This window comes from Giraffa tippelskirchi, chromosome 2, assembly GCF_054371585.1.
Source record: "Giraffa tippelskirchi isolate mGirTip1 chromosome 2, T2T-mGirTip1v1.2.pri, whole genome shotgun sequence".
In the NCBI taxonomy this organism is placed as follows: domain Eukaryota; kingdom Metazoa; phylum Chordata; class Mammalia; order Artiodactyla; family Giraffidae; genus Giraffa; species Giraffa tippelskirchi.
In genome coordinates, this window is record NC_137276.1 from 189,668,284 (window position 1) to 189,688,281 (window position 19,998).

The following is a 19,998-nucleotide window of genomic DNA, read 5'->3' on the forward strand; positions in this document are numbered from 1 at the left end:
ACACAACTTAGTAACTATACACCAACCCTGTATTATAATTTTCAATTACATTAAAACCATTTATCTAGATTTCACTATGACTAACACCAGATTCATTGCTCACCCTTGGAGTCTATAAACACTTATTCTACCTTGAGAGTGCATAATATTTTTGGTGAGGACGACTTTCTCAAGTAATTGCTTCAGCCAGAATACATGAAAAGAGAGGGCGTGCAAATTTTAAATCCTTGTGAGATCTGATAATGAGGGCTATCTTGGGGAAGGATAAGAATCTCTATAATTGTACTGCTTTTCTTGTTAGCAAATCTATAGTTCTCTCACTCTTTTATTTTCCATTATAGTAGATGGAAAATCTGATGTTCTGTGGGTGGCCTCCACAAAATGTGTGATCCAGAGAAAAGTAAGGTGGACACCACAGTGTCTTTTATGGGACGACCTCCACAAGGGGTGAATACCAAGGGCAGCCTCAATTGGAGCCACCTTGGAGGCTGGCTACTATGGTAGTTTACCTTTTCATTTAATTGAGATTTTAATTGATATAATTAGAGATTTATATGCAATTATGAAAGACTCTCCAGTGCATACTTTGCCAAGTTTTCCCCAATTTTGCATTTGGCAAAACTCTAGTATAATGTTTCAACACTGGCATTGATATAATACACCATTTTTATTCAGCTCTCTCGGGTTTTCTCCTTCTCATTAGTGTACGTATATGCATTTTTGTGTATTAAGTTCTATACAGTTAAATCACATGTTGGTTCATGTATCTAATACCTCAGTCAAGATACTGAACAATTCCAACACCACAAGAATTCCTCCTCTTGGTTTTTTACAAACATACCTTTTTCCCTCTTATACTAACTCCTCTTGTCAACCCTGACTCCTGGTAAACACTAATCTGTGTTCATTTCACAGGCAAATGATTAAACAAACTATTTTATATACACACCATAAAACACTACTCAGAAATAAAAAAGAAATGGACAATTGATGTAAACAACAACTTAGATGATGAATAAAAGAATTATGCTGACTGAAAAAAGCAACTTTCCTTCATATTTTCTCTCTTCATATTTTTTCTCTTTTCTTCCATTCTATTGATCATTTCTTTTCTGTTTGTAGAACTTCTTTCAGCTAATCTTTAACAGTAGGTTTGTTGGTAACAAATTCGTTTACTTTTCTCTCCTTTGAGAATGTTTATTTCCCTTTAATTCCTGAATAATGATTTATAAAGATATAGAATTCACAACTGATCTTTTTTTCCTTTTAGCACTTGAAAAAAATTGTGTCACACCCTAATGGCCTCAGGATTTCAGTGAGAAACTTATTGTTATTTGAATTGATATTCCCCTATAGATAATGTGTAGTTTCTGTCTGGTTACTTTCAATATTTTTTTCTTTATCATTAGCTTTTAAGAGTTTATGATATGTCTTGGTGTGGATTTCATAGTTTATACTTTCAGGGGATTTGCTTAGCTTCTTGGAACTATAGGCCTATGCCTTTCATCAAATTTGGAAAAAAATCAGGAATTATTTACTCAAATTCTTTTTCAGTCCCCCTGTCTTTTCCCTCTTCTTTTGGAATACCAATGATATGAATGTTGATTTTCCTCATTGTCTCCAAGATCCCTGAGACTCTGTTAGTTTCTTCTGGTCTATTTTCTCTCTGTTGTTCAGACTAGGTGAATAACCAGTCTAATGTTTTGTCCTCAGGTTCATTGATTCTATCTTCTGTCATCTCCTCTCAAATACTGAGCCCATTTGGTGAGTTTCTATTTTCATTATTGGCAGTTTTCAGCTCCATGATTTACATCTTGTTTATTTTTTATTGCTTTTATTTCTTTGCTAATATTTACTATTTTTAATTGATTTTAACAGAATTTATAATAGATTTTTATTAGAGTATTTTTATGACATTTCTTTATAATTGTTTTCAGATAATTTGAACATTAAATTCATCTTTTTTTTTGTTTTTTTGGTTTCAATTGATTGTCTTTTCTCCCTCGAGTTGCAATTTTCTTTGTTCTTTGTATGGTGGATGATTTTCTATTACATTCTTGATGTTATTTTTCTATTATATTAGAGAACACTGGATTTCATTTAAATATCTTATTTTTGCAAAAAGTACCATGTTTAGATTTATTGCGGAGGTTTAAATGACAAATAGATTTAAGGGACTAGACCTGATAGAGTGCCTGATGAACTATGGACAGAGGTTCGTGACATTGTACAGGAGACAGGGATCAAGACAATCCCCATGGAAAAGAAATGCAAAAAAGCAAAATGGCTGTCTGAGGAGGCCTTACAGATAGCTGGGAAGAGAAGAGAAGCCAAAAGCAAAGGAGAAAAGGAAAGATATTCCCATCTGAATGCAGAGTTCCAAAGAATAGCAAGGAGAGATAAGAAAGCATTCCTCAGTGATCAGTGCAAAGAAATAGAGGAAAACAACAGGATGGGAAAGACTAGAGATCTCTTCAAGAAAATTAGAGATACCAAAGGAACATTTCATGCAAAGATAGGCTCGATAAAGGGCAGGAATGGTATGGACCTAACAGAAGCAGAAGATATTAAGAAGAGATGGCAAGAATACACAGAAGAACTGTACAAAAAAGATCTTCACGACTCAGATAATCACGATGGTGTGATCACTCACCTAGAGCCAGACATCCTGGAATGTGAAGTCAAGTGGGCCTTAGAAAGTGTCACTACAAACAAAGCTAGTGGAGGTGATGGAATTCCAGTTGAGCTATTTCTAATCCTCAAAGGTGATGGTGTGAAAGTGCTGCCCTCGATATGCCAGCAAATTTGGAAAACTCAGCAGTGGCCACAGGACTGGTAAAGGTCAGTTTTCGTTCCAATCCCAAAGAAAGGCAATGCCAAAGAACACTCAAACTACCGCACAATTGCACTCATCTCACATGCTAGTAAAGTAATGCTCAAAATTCTCCAAGCCAGTCTTTAGCAATACGTGAACCGTGAACTTCCAGATGTTCAAGCTGGTTTTAGAAAAGGCAGAGGAACCAGAGATCAAATTGCCAATATCCACTGGATCATCGAAAAAGCAAGAGAGTTCCAGAAAAACATCTATTTCTGCTTTATTGACTATGCCAAAGCCTTTGACTGTGTGGATCACAATAAACTGTGGAAAATTCTGAAAGAGATGGGAATACCAGACCACTTGACCTGTCTCTTGAGAAACCTGTATGCAGGTCAGGAAGCAACAGTTAGAACTGGACATGGAACAACAGACTGGTTCCAAATCAGGAAAGGAGTACGTTAAGGCTGTATATTGTCACCCTGCTTATTTAACTTGTATGCAGAGTACATCATGAGAAACGCTGGGCTGGAAGAAACACAAGCTGGAATCAAGATTTCCGGGAGAAATATCAATAACCTCAGATATGCAGATGACACCACCCTATGGCAGAAAGCGAAGAGGAACTAAAGAGCCTCTTGATGAAGGTGAAAGAGGAGAGTGAAAAAGTTGGCTTAAAGCTCAACGTTCAGAAAACTAAGATCATAGCATCTGGTCCCATCACTTCATGGGAAATAGATGGGGAAACAGTGGAAACAGTGTCAGACTTTATTTTTCTGGGCTCCAAAATCACTGCTGATGGTGATTGCAGCCATGAAATTAAAAGACGCTAACTCCTTGGAAGGAAGGTTATGGCCAACCTAGATAGCATATTTAAAAGCAGAGACGTTACTTTGCCAACAAAGGTCCGTCTAGTCAAGGCTATGGTTTTTCCAGTGGTCATGTATGGATGTGAGAGTTGGACGGTGAAGAAAGCTGAGCACCACGGAATTGATGCTTTTGAACTGTGGTGTTGGAGAAGACTTTTGAGAGTCCCTTGGACTGCAGGAGATCCAATCAATCCATCCTAAAAGAGATCAATCCTGGGTGTTCATTGGAAGGACTAATGTTGAAGCTGAAACTCCAATACTTTGGCCACCTCATGCGAAGAGTTGACTCATTGGAAAAGACCCTAATGCTGGGTAGGATTGGGGGCGGGAGGAGAAGGGGACGACAGAGGATGAGATGGTTGGATGGCATCACCGACTCGATGGGCATTGGTTTGTGTAGACTCCGGGAGTTGGTGATGGACAGAGAGGCCTGGCATGCTGCAATTCATGGGGTCACAAAGAGTCAGACATGACTGAGCGACTGAACTGAACTGAACTCGACTGGTACACTTTGTGGACTGTGATTCCAATAGTAGTTTCACATTTAGAGTCTTATTGTTGTTCAATTGCCAAGTCATGTCCGACTCTTTGCAATCCCATGGATTACAGCAGGCTAGACTTCCTAGTCCTTCACTATCTCTTGGGGCTTCTCAAATTCATGTCTATTGAATCTGTGATGCTATCTAAGCATCTCATCCTCTGCCATTCTCCTCTCCTTTTTGAGTCTATGTGGTGTTATTTTGGTCTACTTGGTTGACCTGGTGATAACTAGGACATGTGTTGCTCCTCCCTGTGTTGCCAAAAGGTGAAGCACTGATGTCCCAAGATGAATCTCTTAAGTTTTTCTTCCATGGATGAGGACTGATACCTCTTAGTTGTTCTGATATCTCTGGGCAAGGATAGGAGACTCTGGGGCCCTGGGAGAATGAGCGTCTCAGACCAGGCTGAGTCTCTTTCACCAGTTCCACTTCATATCTACTGCTTTTGCAGGAGTATCAGGCTCTTCAGGGAAGAAGAATACTTCCCCAGGCTCCTAATTTTTGGTGTGGCTCCCAATCCATCCTCCCTACCTGAGGAGTCTGGCTCACTTGATGTTGTCAGAGGGACTCCTGTTCAGTCCTAGGAAGAGATAAGCCTACCTTAGCTGCCTTCTTTTGCTAAGTTGGGGATCAGGAAACATTGGGCCTCTGTTAGATGGCAGATGCAAGATAGCCTGTCATTGTGTCATTCTCCAAGTCCTGGGCTCCCAAAATAACCCATCTTCTTCTCCCCATCTTTTACAGTTCTCTTTTCTTTGTACCTTATACCATTTCCAGGGTTCATAGTTTTACCTGCTAGAGAGGAGCAGAGAAAAACACTACATCACCTAGTAGTATACCTTTTAAATCTTCAGCTTGGGTCAATTTTCTTTTATTCATTCATTCATTTACTGAGCACTGAATGAATAGGCCTGGCACCATTTTAAGTATTGGCAGTGGTAAACAAGTACGATTCCTGTCTTCATTTAATTTACATTCAGAGTTTCTCTAAATATAACTCTTAGGATAAGGATACCCAGTGGCTGTTTCATGTAGATTAGAAGAGAGACCATAAATGAACAAGTAAAACTCATAGATTTTGGAGTTACGTAGTGCTTATTTACAAACCTGACTTGACCAATTCAGTTCAGTTTAGTTCAGTTCAGTTGCTCAGTCGTGTCTGACTCTCAGCGATGCTATGGACTGCAGCATGCCAAGCTTCACTATCCATCACCAACTCCCAGAGTTACTCACACTCATGCCCATTGAGGAGATGATGCCAGCCAACCATCTCATCCTCTGTTGTCCTCTTTTCCTCCCACCTTCATTCTTTCCCAACATCAGGGTCTTTTCCTATGAGTCAGTTCTTCACATCAGGTGGCCAAAGTATTGGAGTTTCAGCGTCAGCATCAGTCCTTCCAGTGAATACTCAGGACTGATTTCCTTTAGGATGGACTGGTTGGATCTCCTTGCAGTCCAAAGGACTCTCAAGAGTCTTCTCCAACGCCACAGTTCAAAAGCATCAATTCTTCGGTGCTCAGCTTCCTTTATATTCCAACTCTCACATCCATACATGACTACAGGAAAAACCATAGCTTTGATTGGATGGACCTTTGTTGGCAAAGTAATGTCTCTTCTTTTTAATATGCTGTCTAGGCTTATCATAGATTTTCTTCCAAGGAGCAAGCGTCTGTTAATTCATGGCACAGTCACCATCTGCAATGCTTTTAGAGTCCCCCAAAATAAAGTTTCTCACTGTTTCCATTGCTTCCCCATCTATTTTCCATGATGTGATGGGACCAGATGCATGATCTTAGGTTTCTGAATGTTGAGTTTTAAGCTAACTCTTTCACTCTTCTCTCTCACTTTCATCAAGAGGCTCTTTAGTTCTTCGCTTTCTGCCATAAGGGTGGTGTCATCTGCATATCTGAGATTATTGATATTTCTCCCGGCAATCTTGACTCCAGCTTGTGCTTCATCCAGACTGGCATTTCTCATGATATACTCTGCATATAAATTAAATAAGCAGGGTGACAATATAGAGCCTTGACATACTCCTTTTCCTATTCGGAACCAGTCTGTTATTCCATGTCTGGTTCTAACTTTTGCTTCCTGACCTACATACAGATTTCTCAAGAGGCAGGTCTGATGGTCTGGTATTCCCATCTCTTTCAGAATTTTCCACAGTTTGTTGTTATGCACACAGTCAAAGGCTTCGGAATAGTCAATAAAGCAGGAGTAGATGTTTTTCTGGAACTCTCTTGCTTTTTCAATGATCCAACAGATGTTGGCAGTTTGATTTCTGGTTCCTCTGCCTTTTGTAAATCCAGCTTGAACATCGGACATTCACAGTTCACGTATTGCTGAAGCCTGGCTTGGAGAATTTTGAGCATTACTTTGCTAGAGTGTGAGATGAGTGCAATTGTGTGGTAGTTTGAGCACTCTTTGGTATTGCCATTTTTGGGGACTGGAATGAAAACTGACCTTTTCCAGTCTTGTGGCCATTGCTGAGTTTTCCAAATTTGATGGCGTATTGAGTGCAGCACTTTCACAGCATCATCTTTCAGGATTTGAATTAGCTCAACTGGCATTCCTTCACCTCCACTAGCTTTGTTCATAGTGATGCTTCCTAAGGCCCACTTTGCTTCACATTCCAGGATGTCTGTCTCTAGGTGAGTGATCACACCATCGTTGTTATCTGGGTTCTGAGGATCTTTTTTGTATAGTTCTTCTGTGTATTCTTGCCACCTCTTCTTACTTGCTTATAATTGGCAACATAGTTAACCTCTCAAAGCTAATTTTCTTATCTGTTATATGAGGATAATACTACCTATGTGGCTTGGAGTAAATTCGAAAGCCCCAATTATGCTTTTAAAAGATTGTTATAATATGGCCACTGCCTCCACTTCCTCTCATTGCACATACCAGCTCAAGGACACCAGGAATCATTTTAGTTCCTGGAATATGCTATAATCTTTCACTCGGCTGTAATCTTCCCAAAGATTGTTCGCATTGCCTATAAATCACTCCTCTTCTCTCTTTTCTCCTGAATATAACTCCCATTCATCCTTCAGGCCTCAGCTTAAATATAGTTTTCCTGTCTTCGTATCCCTCAATCTCATTCTCCTTTTGTTCTCCCATAGTGCCCTCTTTGGAGAAGGCAATGACACCCCACTCCAGTACTCTTTTGCCTTGAAAATCCCATGGATGGAGGAGCCTGGTGGGCTTCAGTCCATGGGGTCGCTGAGTCGGACACGACTGAGCGACTTCCCTTTCACTTTTCACTTTCATGCATTGGAGAAGGAAATGGCAACCCACTCCGGTGTTCTTGCCTGGAGAATCCCAGGGATGGGGGAGCCTGGTGAACTGCTGTCTACGGGGTCGCACAGAGTCGGACATGACTGAAGCGACTTAGCAGCAGGAGCAGCAGTGCCCTCTTTCTTTATTATAACATTCAGAACTTTTTCTTATGATTATCTGCTTCTTTTCTGTTTGGGTTCTGTCTTTCCCACTGGTTAGGGACTGTCTCAGTCTTTTCATAATAGTCTCAGTGTTTATCAGAGTGCCTGTCATATGTACTAATAATTATTTGTTAATTGCATAAACAAATGAGCAAATGATGCAGTGCCTAAAATGAAGAAAGTGTCCAACAAATGGTATCATTACTGGATCCTCTCAACTTCATAATTGGTATGATTATATTAGCCATTAAGATGACTGCAAAAAAAGTGAGTGCTAAAGGTCCCTTAATCTCAATATACCCTTTGTTATAGACTTTCAACTCTACAAAGTAAAATAAAAAACACTGTATTTTTTTCATTTAACACAGATAAAAACCCATGTATCATGTAGGGAGTTAGCAGCCCTTTTGCTAAAATATATTCCATATGTCATATCAACAACAAGTCTCACACCAGTATTTTCTAATACACTTAAACAAAAACCTAGCAGTTACTTCTAAACACCATGAAATCAATAATGGGGAGACACAGGCATTGTTTGTCATACTTGAAATCCCAGGAGTCAATCGGATTTGCTGTTACCATTTAATTTTTCCTTCACAATCCTTCCTGCCTACAGAGCCCACACATATGAAAGAAAAGCTTTCTCTTCTGTAACAGTGTACAAAATAACCATAGAAAATTCTACTGTTTCCCGCAAACCAGAACTAAGGTAGCTAAGTCACATTTATCAGACTACAGGGTAAGCTGCCAGGAGTCAAAGTACTTTCCAACTACTTAGCTCAAGGAGAAAGTTCAAGAGCCCATCAAACCCTCTCGGGATACAAGAAAAATAGCTGATGAGGACAGTTTCTGTCGAGGGTACTCTTGTTCCAGCTCATCATTCTCACTGCTGAATTAAGAAAGACTGAACAGCTCCTTCAAAATCTAGTGTGAGGAACATTATTCCTCTCAGGACTGTTAATCTTTGAATAATTTTTGGCCAAAAATATGGATCTGAACATGCCAGACAAATACAAGTTAAGAGACTCGCTTAAATGAAGAGAGAGAGAACCTGGATATACTGTGAGTTGGAAAGTAGCTTACATAAGCAAGGGACTTCATCTTCCTTGCAGACACGGGAGTTGGGAAAGACTTCTAAATTGGATGATAAGAGCTGTGACTACATATCCCAGGGAACTAGACTCTGACATCCAAGATAATTCAAAAGTCTATTTCAGAGAGAGTACTTAAATCTCAGACTCACAGGTATCTTCTGTAATTATTTTTTGCCTTCTATCTTTTCTACTGTCCTGTAAGTTCCATGAGATCATCGACTGTGTCTTCTTTGCCACCATAGCTTAGCAGTCTTATCAGGTCCACATCCTGAGGTGAAACTGTGGTGTCCTCATTTTGTCCTTGGCAGAGTGACCTGGGGCCCAAGGCACTAGTACTTATCTCACGCTCTCAAGTGAAAAATATTTTTGCAATTCACAGTGGCTATAACTTTCTTGAAAAGAAAGTTTCAAGTCTTCCTATTAAATTGAAGTTCTGACTCTCCTTCCAAATGAAGGACATGCAATGTCCCTTCCTTTAGTGGAGATAAACCACATCTCTGTACTGTTTTCTCTCTCTCATAGTGAAGGGATCAAACCAGGATGTTTGAAGAACAGGATTTTATTTATGAAATGTCCTTCTTTAGATCATCTCGCTGTTTTAGGTCTTAATGTTAATAGAAATGAATGTTATTTTTCTTTTTTTTAATGAATGTTATTTTAAAATAACATGTTCTTCACACTGTACCAAGTGCTGGAGGCCTTGTGGGATTATACTAGGAAACTTCCCTATCAGTAAATTGCCTGTACACCATTCTAGTGAGCAGAACTCAGTTTTTAAAAGTATAGCTTCACTATATGGCCCAGAAACTCCACATCTAGATATAAATCCCAGAAAGTCTGGAGAGCAATGGTGTTGTTTGTGGCACTGAGGTATTGCAGCTAGACTGGGGGTCTGCCGAGGTTGTGATTTAGAGCACATCATGGAATATATGCAACAAAAGAAGAAATACTTAAAGGACACATGAGTAGATTTTTTAAAGTTGATATTGAGTGGGTAAAGTTGGAAACATAAGATATTCACCATACCATGCAATCCCCACCCCCCACCCACAGATCACATGCGCATGCATGCGCGCACGCATGCGCTCGCACACACACACACACACACATCAAAATAGCTGTTCTAAGAAGGCAAGTAGAATTAACCCAAAACACTTTAAGATGGGAGCCTATTGAAGGACAAGAGTAATAGAAGTGGGAAATTATGACAAATGGGAATTTAAAAATTAAAGTAAGAAATGAGATGATTCATATCTTTCATGAACTAATGGGGACAAAATACTATAAAAGAATAGAGTGCTTCATATATGGCATTTCAAAAGTGAGGTATACTGTTTGTATGGTAGCAATAGAGATGCAGGCATAGAGAACAGACTTGTGGACACAGTGGGGGAAGGAGAGGGTGGGATGAGTTAAAAGAGTAGCAGTGAAACATATATATTACCATATATAAAATAAATGACCAGGTGGAATTTGCTGTGTGACGCAGGGAGCTCAACCTGGTGCTCTGTGACAACCTAGAGGGGTGGGACAGGCTGGGAGGAAAGTTCAAGAGGGAGGGTACATATGTATACCTGTGGCTGATTCATGTTGATGTATGGCAGAAACCAATACAACATTGCAAAGCAATTATCCTCCAATTAATTTTTTTTTAAAAAATCACAACCCTGTGATTTGATGCTAATATTATCTCTTTCTAAATGAGAAGGCTGAGGCTCAGAAAGACTAAGAGACTCATCCAAAGCTTATTCAGATATTATCTAGAAAAATTTAACCATACTTTCTCAACCCTCACAAAGAAACAAAAAAACAAAAATGTTTGAGCACATAATTCTTTTGAGGTATAATTCTCACACTTAGATGCTCTCTGGATGGCTTAAAAAGTGCCATTAAATGGATATAGCACAACATTGAATTTTTTCCTTACTTTTGAGTGGGCCAAAAGTGGCCACAAGTTGAAAATGGCATGGGTCAAGAGAGATATAAGGAAGGAAAGAAATAAACACATCTTCACATAATTGTGTAAAATTTTGACTCACTTGTGAGAAGTTTTTGAGTCATTAGTGAATATATTCCTACTGCTTTCGTGGGTTTAAGCTGTACAATCTCTGAGAATAATTTATCTGGGGGAGCCACGTTAACATGGCTCAACAGTTGCTCATTGGCCAATCAAAGGAGGGAACAGGTCTGTCTGAAACCCATGCTGATGTACAGAGCCTAAAGAGAAGTTGCTCAAAGGGTCCATGCCCCACCTGATTTGGATTGCAGAAGGTCTAGCAGCAAGTCTCTCTCCCTCCAGATCACTTTGTGGAACCTGAAGTGTGACAATCACTCTTGTCCAGCAGAATCTCCCAGATGATTGCTTTAGAGTTGTAGTTCTCACCACTGTATGCACGTTGGAATCCCTTGGGAGCTTTAAAAGATGCTAATGTTTGGGTACCACCTTGCAGAGATTCAGATTCATGGTCTGAGCATCAGTACTTTGGAAGCTCCCCAGGTAATTCTAATGTTCTGCCCAGTCTGAGGACCACTACCTTAAGCCTGTTGTGCTTGTAAGCCTTGTCTGCAGGCACTGTGGAAAAAAGAAAGGGTCAGAGTAATACTCTATATCACTCAGTGTGACTGTTTCCAGGTGACAAGTAGCAACATTGTCTCACGTGGAGTGTGTCCTACAGTTCTGGTTAATGACCTGCATTTGTTGTTGTTGTTCAGTCATTCAGTCACATCCAACTCTTTGTTACCCCATGGACTGGAGCACACCAGGCTCCCCTGTCCTCCATTACCTCCCAGAGTTTGTTCAAACTCATGTCCATTGAGTCGGTGATGCCATCCAACCATCTCATCCTCTGTCACCACCTTCTCCGCTTGCTCTCAATCTTTCCCAGCATCAGGGTCTTTTCCAATGAGTTGGCTCTTCCCATTAGCTGGCTAAAGTAGTGGAGCTTCAACTTCAGCATCAGTTCTTCCAGTGAATATTCAAGGTTGATTTCCTTTATGATTGACTGGTTTGACCTCCTTGTTGTCCAAAGTACTCTCAAGAGTCTTCTCCAGCACCACAGTTCGAAAGCATCAATTCTTTTGTTCTCTGTCTTCTTTATTAGGGAGATGGAAAATGGTCCTAGGCCAGAGGTAGAAGTGGTTTGGAGAAGCACAGAGGCTAAGGAGGAATATTCAAGGAGAGATAAGTCAGGGGCATTTTCAAATAAGTACAACTAAAATTTCTGCTTTTTCAGCACATATTAGAAGGAAGTTTAGATTGTAGTGACCACAGGAATGGAAAAGGTCAGTTTTCATTCCAATTCCAAAGAAAGGAAATGCCAAAGAATGTTCAAACTACCACACAATTGCATTCATCTCACACACTAGCAAAGTAATGATGAAAATTTTCCAAGCTAGCTTTCAACAGTACATGAACTGAGAACTTCCAGATATTCAAGCTGGATTTAGAAAAGGCAGAGGAACCAGAGATCAAATTACCAACATCTGTTGGATCATAGAAAAAGCAAGAGAGTTCCAGAAAAATACCTGCTTCATTGCCTATATTAAAGCCTTTGACTGTGTGGGTCACAACAAACTGGGGAAAATTCTTAAAGAGATGGGAATACCAGACCACCTTACTTGTCTCTTGAGAAACCTGTATGTAGGTCAAGAAGCAACAGTTAGAACCAAACATGGGACAACAGACTGGTTCAAAATTGGGAAAGGAGTACGTCAAGGTTGTATATTGTCACCTTTGCTTTTTAACTTATAATCAGAATACATCATGTGAAAGGCCAGACTGTATGAAGCACAAGCTGGAATCAAGATTGCTGGGAGAAAATCAGTAACTTCAGATATGCGGATGACACCACCGTTATGGCAGAAAGTGAAGAGGAACTTAAGAGCCCCTTGATGAAAGTGAAAGTGGAGAGTGAAAAAGCTGGCTTAAAACTCAACATTCATAAAACGAAGATCATGCCATCTGGTCCTATCACTTCATAACAAATTGATGGGGAAACAATGTAAACAGTGACACACTTTATTTTCTTGGGCTCTAAAATCACCACAGATGGTTACTGCAGCCATGAAATTAAAAGGACACTCCTTGGAAGAAATGTTATGACAAACCTAGACAGCATCTTTAAAAGAAGAGATATTACTTTGCTGACAAAGGTCAATCTAGTCAAAGCTATGGTTTTTCCAGTGGTCATGTATGGATGTGAGAGTTGGACTATAAAGAAAGCTGAGCACCAAAGAATTGATGCTTTTGAACTGTGGTCTTGGAGAAGACTCTTGAGAGTCCCTTGGGCTGCAAGGAGATCCAACTAGTCCATCCTAAAGGAGATCAGTCCTGAATATTCATTGGAAGGACTGATGCTGAAGCGCCAGTAGTTTGGCCACTTGATGCAAAGGTCTGATTCTTTAGAAAAGATCTTGATGCTTGGAAAGATTGAAGGCAGGAGAAGAGGACAACAGAAGATGAGATGGTTGTATGACATCACTGACTCGATGGACATGAGTTCAAATAGGCTCCTGGAGTTGGTGATGGACATGGAGGTCTGGCTTGCTGCAGTCCACAGGGTTGCAAAGAGTCGGCCTGAGTGACTGTACTGAAGTAAACTAGGTTATAGTGGCAAAATCAGAATTTAGTCTCAAAACCTGGCCTCAGTCTGCTGTACCACAGTCTTTTTCCATGACTCACAGTCCAAATCTCAAGCATATATATTTCAAGCTCAATGCCCAGACAGATATAATCATTTCCTTGTACCCTCTGAGCTTTTCACTGCCTCTAGCTCTTTTCACACTCTCTTACTTAATGCTTCCCGTCTCCATTTCGTTCATTAAGGTATAGGTCAAGCTCAACCTCCCTCTGAGGTCTTCTCCCAAATACCCCAGTCCACATTGCTTCCTCCTATCCAGATATCACATTGTACTTCCAACTGGTATCAGATAAACAATTGTTACTTAATATCTGCATGTGCTAAAATTCTATTTCTACAGTTAGATTTTGTTTCATGTGAGTAGACATCATGCTTTACTTCTTTGTGGTTCTTATATTCCTTGGCAGAGTGCCAGGCACACAGTGGTTACTCCTGAATTATATGATCAAATGGTGGATTATGATACTAGTCACTCTAAACCATCTTCAGTCTTTTCAAGATAATAATATAAAAAGCAGGCAAGACAGAGTCCCAGGAGGGTATATGACAAAGCATTATCATGTTAAACTTGATAAATCAAACTTTTTAATGAGAATGGCATCCTTTCAATGCACCTGTGTTCAACAAATGGGTAATCACGTCATGAGCTCAAGACACTCATCCCCAACCTAACATTTAGATACAGCATCATTCTTTCCTATGATTCAGTTAGATTATTTGACCATTCAACTATCTATGACTATTTCTTCCGGAATTTTCTTTTTTTTAAACCATCTCCTTGATCTTCTCCCTTGTTTGAAAGCTGTGGCTTCAGTATATTTTCTTCTTTACTGGAAATTCTAACTCTAAATTCCCCACTGCAAATCTGGAGTTTGAAAGAGAGCTTCTGGGGCATTGAGATAGTTTTTCCCTCTTTTCCAAAAGCCAAGTTTCTTCCCCTAAATTTTCCCAAATGCCGCAGCCAATTATGGCCTGAATACCTCAATGAATTTCAAGGAAAAATGCCACTTTGCTTGACTGATCTCATTGTTAGGACTGTCTTGCAAAAGGGCTAGTTGAACATTTGTTTTTCTCCTTTCGAGAAAATTCTATCATCAGATTTTTTAAAATGATTTCCCTTTACTCCAGTTCTTTTTAGCTATAATTTTTAAAGTTTTTTGTTTTGTTTTGTTTATATATTATTACAATTTCTGGATTTCACTTAGTCCCTTCCATTTAATTTAAGAGGACTGAGAAGAATGGCTTCATTAAGCCAGTGAAAGGTGTTGTGGGTTCAAGCCTCATACCCATTCTATAATAGATCAATAAGGTTAGCCACAGTTCAGCCTACAGGGGGATTTTGATAACAGAACACTGGTCATCAATTCTAGTGTGCACCCAAATAACTTCTGGACCTCTTTTAAAAATCTGTATGTCTGGCTCATCCCCCCTGATATGAACTTAGAGAATCCTGCACACCATCCGGTAACCATTTTGCCTTTTAATAATACATATGGATTTAATAAACTATGATCATTGTTCTTAACTCACCCAGATTTCTGTGCCACTTCTGTTTCTGTGTTATAGTACGGGAGAACATGTAACATTTACAGAGTTCCCATTCAAACTCCAGCTCTATTTAGATATGGATGCTCATTGTATTAGGTTTCTATTAGATAATAATAAAAAAACAAGGCCCTTAGAGTAAGGAAAGGTAAGAAGGTTATGGTACAGTATTCTCATGAATCTTCCATTTCTGGTTATACTTGCAAGCACACAGACCTCTTTGACCCAAGAACAGTTGTTTGATTGCCTGTTATTTTCTCTCTACCAACAGTTTGATTGCCAGTTATGTGAAGAACTCCTTTGGGAATACTTTATTACTAGGAAAACCAGTTCTGCTTACAGTACAGGACTGTACTGACTCATGTCAGGAAACTAGAGAGTTTAGGGGGTATCATTTGCTTATTATGTAATATCTTGTTTAATAGGAAAAAAGAAGAAAGAGCAAACCATTTGGTTTCTGTTTTGTGGTGTCCTGAAACCTGTGTTTCAATGGGATTAGATGATTCATTGTAAGACCTGGTCCACAGAGGGTCTTATTTATGTCCTGCAATAGCAAGATGAGGTACCAAGATATCTGAATTTTCAAAAGCTCCACAGGTGATTTGAATCTGTCCCAAAGATTTAAAACCTCTTTCTAGAATCACTTGAGGAGTTTTTGAGAATATGTGCTGTCTTGTGTTCTAGTTGAGAGCTGCCCGGTGATGGAGCACAAAGAGAAGACTATTTGCATTCATTTCACAGTCATCGCAGAGTACAGGCATTCTATTAAGTGCTGTTGACATCCACAGTCCCTGCCCTCCAGGGGCCTACAGGCCTTGGATGGTGTTAGGGAAGAAGAGGTAGAGTTTTCTAATTACTGCTTAGTTTAAGTTTGGGCACTGTTACTTAGTAACAAGTCATTGAAGCTCTAACACTTTGGTTTCCTCCTTGGTAAAGCAAGGATAATAAGACCTTCACAACATTATTATAAGTATTAAGTGTAACCACATATAAATAGGTGTGAAAAAAATTAAGGTATTATTTCTATTAACTCTCACTCATATTTGTTTTTTTTAACCTTTTTCATTTTGTTTATCTTTTCCATTTAGTCAGGGACATTTTAGCAATTCCAACTTCATTCTTGACTCACCATGCAGACTACAGGAAAGGAGTTAATATTTAGTCCTAGTTTTGTTTTTTTTTCATCTTGCTAAAAGTGGGTATCAGACTCCTGGAGTGTTATAAAAATAATTTTTAAAATAAAAACAAAGTTTTAGGATAATGTTTGCCTTCACTAAGACGCTATCATGAATGTATCTTTGTGATCCCAGAAACTTACTTTTAGCTTCATTAGTCACAGCTTTGGAAAATGCCCCTTGGGTGTGGACTGTTAAATTCAGGGTTAGCCACTTTGCCAGCTTCTCATCTTGTACAATTCACTTATACCATGTGCATGGGCACCTTGCTTTTGTGCTGTAGAGCCCCTGGGAAGATGGAGAGAATATTGTGATACTACTTTGATGTTGCTATTATTTGTTGCAAATCCAAAAGGAATACAAATCTAGAGTCAAGAACAGCAAGGGTGAAAAATAGAGTCAATTTCATCATGCTGACCTTCATCGAAGATCACTTTGTACCTCTTTTATAGCAACTGACACTCTCTGACTTGTATTAAAGGTATGTATTGTATTAGTTTTCTATTGCTACTAGAATAAATTACTACAAATCCAGTGACTTAATTCAAATTTTTTTAGCTTACAAGTCTGGAGGTCATAAATCTGCCATGGTTCTCACTTGGCTAAGATCAAGGTGTAAGAAGGACTCTATTCCTTTCTGGAGGTTCTAGGGGAGAATTCATTTCCCTGCCTCATCCAGCTTCTAGAGACTGCCCACATTCCTTGGCTCAAAGCCCCAGAGCCAGCAACACTGTATCTCTCTGATCATATATATCTTCTTCTCTTTGACTGTGGGCTTCCCTGGTGGCTCAGACAGTGAAGAATCTGCCTGCAATGCAGGAGACCTGGGTTTGATCCCTGGGTCAGGAAGATCCCCTGGAGAAGGGAATAGCAACCCACCCCAGTATCTTTCCCTGGAGAATTCCATGAACGGAGGAGCCTGGTAGCTTAGAATCCATGGGTTTGCAAAGAGTCAGATACAACTGAGCAACTAACACTTTCACTTCACTTTCGCTTTGATTTTAAAGAATCATGGGATTATGTTGAAGCCACCCAAATAATCCAACATTATCTTCCCCATCAGAATATCTGCAACTTTTGTCACATCTGCAAAGTCCCTCTTCCCATGTAGGGTAACATATACACAGGTTCCAGAAATTAGGGAGTAGACAACGTTAAGCTATTAATCTGCCTACCACCTGTTTATATTGCTTTATTTCTTTTCCTAGATGGTAAGCTTCTTGGGAACTAAAATGTATATTTTACCTGTTGTTATACCCACCACAGAGTCAATCCAAGTGTACTGCATACAACAAAGAGTTCAGGCAGCTATGCTGAATGACTCAGCAGAACTCAAAAAATTTTAGATTCAGTGGAGCAAATGGCAAACTCATGGGGTTTCAAAAATTCCAGAAAGAATGACTATATATTTTCAAATCCATGGGAAAATCCATAAACACTTAAATGATTTTGTAAGTATAGGATTACAAAAATAATTTTTTATCTTCAGTGCTTCTCCATGACTACAGTTATGTGACTATCTTACTTATTCCAGGATGCTCTGATGGTATGACTTTCCAGCTGGTTTCCTGTCTGTCAGTAGAATTTCTGCCTGAGTGTTTTGCAGTGATGATAAGCAAAAGTCAACAATTAGAGATCAGGTGCCACAGGAAAGACTCAGTATTGCCTCTCAGATGTCAGCCAAAGAAGGGTCAAGGGGAAATTAAACATTATAAGGCTGGCTTGGGTTCTTGCCCTGAGCAATTAACTTGCTGATAATTTGTAGTGTTCACTTCTTGTAGAATTGGATATGATGTGCTGCTAGACTCCCCAAAGGAGTAGCTTTTAAGAAATGTGTCTTATATGGTTTGCATCACACAGAGTTCTGCAAGTTGTGCAAGGCAGCTTTCAGACTCTGGAATCTATAGCTGGCAAGAAAAATAAATATTTCCGTATTGCATTTAGCAATTGCTATGTATTAAGGTAATTTTGTTTAAAAATTATTAAGGGCTTTGTAGCACAAAGATCCTGCTAAATTACACAGAAAGGATTAGATTTAGGGGGTGGGGTAGACTGGGGGATATTGGATATGCAAGCACAGATGGTCTTGATTGACTCAGAACACTCCAGAGCCAAGAGGGAAATGTATGTTTTGTGTGGTTACATATGTTGTAAAGAAAATTGCCCCTGGTTCTTTCCTGTAAGAGAGTACAAGGAGGGAAGAGGGGAAGAGAACAAGATCATGCAGGGAAAGGTGAAGCAGACACAATAGCTGCATGTGTAGCAGATGTTTGGCAAAGGCAGGAGCAAAGAAAGGGCAGGGAGACTGGGGAGCCAAATTCCTTCCCTGGCACGTCAATGACCATTGAGAAGAGGGATGTTCTGTGCCAAAGATCAATGGCACTGAGTGGGTATCGTTCTATGGACACTTACCTTGGAATCTGCATTGACTGGTTTGGCAAATGGGCCATCTTCCCATGAGGAATAAGTTTATAAAGAGATGCTTCTAATCAACACAAATCCTTCCTTTTCCACAAGGACCTCAGCTACCTGGGAAGGGCATGGACAACCTTAGTTGTTCTGGACTCTTTTTAGATCTTACCTCACATAATCCTAATAAGTATACTGTGAGGTAGGTTTTACAGTTTTACAGGGCTTCCTTGGTGGCTCAGGTGGTAAAGAACCTGCCTGCAATGCAGGAGACCTGGGTTTGATCCCTGGGTTGGAAAGATCCCCTGGAGAAGGGAATGGTTACCCACTCAAGTACTCTTGCCTGGAGAATCCTCATGGATAGAAGAGCCTGGCAGGCTACAGCCCACGGGGTGGCAAAGGGTCAGACACGACTGAGTGACTAACACTTTCACTTACAGTTTTACAGTGTTGCCCATTTTATGGATGAGGAAATCTAGGCACAAAGAGGTTCAGTAACTTGTATAGGGGCACACTGCTAGTTGCAAGCCAATAGTCTGGTCCAGAATGTCCACTTTTAACCCTTCTCTGCCTCTGTTGATATTCTATGATAGTATTTCTTTAAACCAATGAGCCCATTGAGTATAGTAATTGTGGGTTTTCATCTTTGTAGTTCTTATAGAACCTGTCAAAACATCTATCCACAAAATAGATGTTTCATTTCATAGAAAATAAATCACTTACTTAATAAAGAAATTCATTTGTGGAATCAGTCAAACTTCAAAACATAGTAAAAATAAAAACCAAAAACCTGCAACATACCCTATGTACAGTTATTCTAGTTGCCAAGGTCTATAGGGCTTTAAAAAAAATCACAGTCCGAATGATAAACATGGTACTCACTCTTGGAACAACGTGTCAAGTATCAATTGTCAGAAACTGGAAAAAGCCCAACTGTTTTGTCTCTGTTAACAGAGATGTGCTATAAGGACAGAAACCAGTCTCAGCAACTCCACAGCCAAACTGATAGAACACTGGGGAACCAATTAAAATGCAGCAATATCTTTAATAATCCACAGCTGTGATGATGCCCGCCAACCCCAGTGATACTATGTCATGTTCAAGGTCAGCTTCCCCTATGCCTTGTTCTCTACTTACTTCTTACCGCCTTCAGCTTTTACCCTTTAGTCATGCCATCTATCTTATTTTTCTCCTAAATTCTTTTCCCACAACTGATTCCAACTTTATACATCCCTCAGTCTGATTTCAAGTGACAGGTATGATGGGATCAGGGGTCAGTCATTGCAACATTTTTTTGAGTAGAGCTCTCCAGCTCGACCCCTTCTTGGACCTCACCCAGTCTGTAGATGGCCACCTTTGGGTTGGGCACATATTCTTTGGCTATAGCCAGAATTGGGAGCAGGGTGGAGATTATAGGATATAAAGTACAACAATCTATGGATGGAGAACCACCCTGAAGAGAGCCATGG

At 39.7% G+C, this 19,998-nt stretch overlaps 1 long non-coding RNA gene across 1 annotated transcript in view; it reads left to right on the forward strand.

The window, feature by feature from the left end:
- The window catches only part of LOC145539090 (uncharacterized), a 201,096-nt gene that overhangs the window by 46,964 nt on the left and 134,134 nt on the right, over positions 1-19,998 (forward strand). Inside the window, exon 2 of the long non-coding RNA XR_014077567.1 lies at positions 1,714-1,764. This is a non-coding gene — a long non-coding RNA (uncharacterized LOC145539090). The remainder of the gene's footprint in view (positions 1-1,713; positions 1,765-19,998) is intronic.